This window comes from Oncorhynchus gorbuscha, linkage group LG17 (assembly GCF_021184085.1).
Source record: "Oncorhynchus gorbuscha isolate QuinsamMale2020 ecotype Even-year linkage group LG17, OgorEven_v1.0, whole genome shotgun sequence".
Taxonomy (NCBI): domain Eukaryota; kingdom Metazoa; phylum Chordata; class Actinopteri; order Salmoniformes; family Salmonidae; genus Oncorhynchus; species Oncorhynchus gorbuscha.
This window is the reverse complement of record NC_060189.1, coordinates 43,433,357-43,435,666: the sequence shown is the minus strand read 5'-3', so window position 1 is coordinate 43,435,666 and position 2,310 is coordinate 43,433,357.

The following is a 2,310-nucleotide window of genomic DNA, read 5'->3' as shown; positions in this document are numbered from 1 at the left end:
CCTCCACTCATTACCTGTATTAATGGCACCTGTTTGAACTTGTTATCAGTGTAAAAGACACCTGTCCACAACCTCAAACAGTCACACTCCAAACTCCACTATGGCCAAGACCAAAGAGCTGTCAAAGGACACCAGAAACAAAATTGTAGACCTGCACCAGGCTGGGAAGACTGAATCTGCAATAGGTAAGCATCTTGGTTTGAAGAAATCAACTGTGGGAGCAATTATTAGGAAATGGAAGACATACAAGACCACTGATAATCTCCCTCGATCTGGGGCTCCACGCAAGATCTCACCCCGTGGGGTCAAAATGATCACAAAAGAAAGGTGAGCAAAAATCCCAGAACCACACGGGGGGACCTAGTGAATGACCTGCAGAGAGCTGGGACCAAAGTGTCTTTACCAGATGTCTTTACCATCTGTAACACACTACGCCGCCAGGGACTCAAATCCAGGGACTCAAATCCTGCAGTGCCAGACGTGTCCCCCTGCTTAAGCCAGTACATGTCCAGGCCCATCTGAAGTTTGCTAGAGAGCATTTGGATGATCCAGAAGAAGATTAAATATAACTTTTTGGTAAAAACTCAACTCGTCATGTTTGGAGGACAAAGAATGCTGAGTTGCATCCAAAGAACACCATACCTACTGTGAAGCATGGGGGTGGAAACATCATGCTTTGGGGCTGTTTTTCTGCAAAGGGACCAGGACGACTGATCGGTGTAAAGGAAAGAATGAATGGGGCCATGTATCGTGAGATTTTGAGTGAAAACCTCCTTCCATCAGCAAGGGCATTGAAGATGAAACGTGGCTGGGTCTTTCAGCATGACAATGATCCCAAACACAACGCCCGGGCAATGAAGGAGTGGCTTCGTAAGAAGCATTTCAAGGTCCTGGAGTGGCCTAGCCAGTCTCCAGATCTCAACCCTATAGAAAATCTTTGGAGGGAGTTGAAAGTCCATGTTGCCCAGCAACAGCCCCAAAACATCACTGCTCTATAGGAGATCTGGGCCAAAATACCAGCAACAGTGTGTGAAAACCTTGTGAAGACTTACAGAAAGCATTTTACCCCTGTCATTGCCAACAAAGGGTATATAACAAAGTTTTGAGATACATTTTTGTTATTGACCAAATACGTATTTTCCACCATAATTTGCAAATAAATTCATTAATAATCCTACAATGTGATTTTCTGGATTTGTTTTCATCTCATTTTGTCTGTCATAGTTGAAGTGTACCTATGATGACAATTACAGGCCTCTCTCATTTTTTTAAGTGGGAGAACTTGCACAATTGTTGGCTGACAAATACTTTTTTGCCCCACTGTATATAGACATTCATTGGTTGCCCCGGTCCCCATTACCTCTGGGGTACATTGGGGGACACAGCCCCTGGTCCATGTTGCCCTGTTTGGCCCTGAAACACTGCTGCTTCTACCTATATAGGCCCCGATGGGCTCTGTTCAAAACTAGTGCACTGTAAAGGGACAAGGGTGCCATATGAGACGCAGGCCTAGGATCTGTGTCTTTTATAGGGGGGTTGGGGTCAGGTGGTTGGGGTGGAGGATTATTTAACCCTGAATGCTATTCCCCAGTCTATAGGCTCACAGAAGCACCAATCCACCCTGGCCTTCACCCCTTACCCCCTCACCTGGCCAGTCTCATGGTGAAGCTCCCAGGGCTTGTAAAACTGGGCCAGGGCCAGGAAGAGTGGAGAGGGGGGAGGGGTTCTTGGGAGTGGAGAGTTGACTACTGTCAGAGGAGGGGAGTAGAGAGGGGAAGTGACTGTCGATGAACTCCCCCATCTCATCACCTCTGAGTACATCTCGTCCGGTTCTGGCCCGGGAAGAGAGGGAGGGAGAGAAGGACGCTGGGAGTGTGATGTTTTAAAGGAGCCCCTGGGCTTTCCACTGGTTCCTGTTCTGTCTGTCTGCTGAGTTTACGACGCCAAGGCGGCTGCTCCCGGCTCCAAGGATCCAAGGCCGAGAGGATCCGCCAGAGCAGAGTCACTCACTGACGCCAGCTTATCTCTCTCTTTACCAGTCGACCAAAACACTCAGCGCTCAGCGTTTCGTCTGGCTTACATTAACTAGCTCCTTGTCTACTTCAGAAAGCAGCTTATCTACTCTACGGAACCCGTGCCTTGTCAAACTCGATATTCTCCTGCAAGCAAATGCAGGAGTATTTGCTATTTCAGCACTTCTTCACATTTGATTGTGAAAGACAAGGCAACACTAGTAGTCACACCCTCCCACACAAAGACCACTGAGGCCTGAGGTTACCTATTCCTCTGGGCCCACAGGCCACCTCTCCT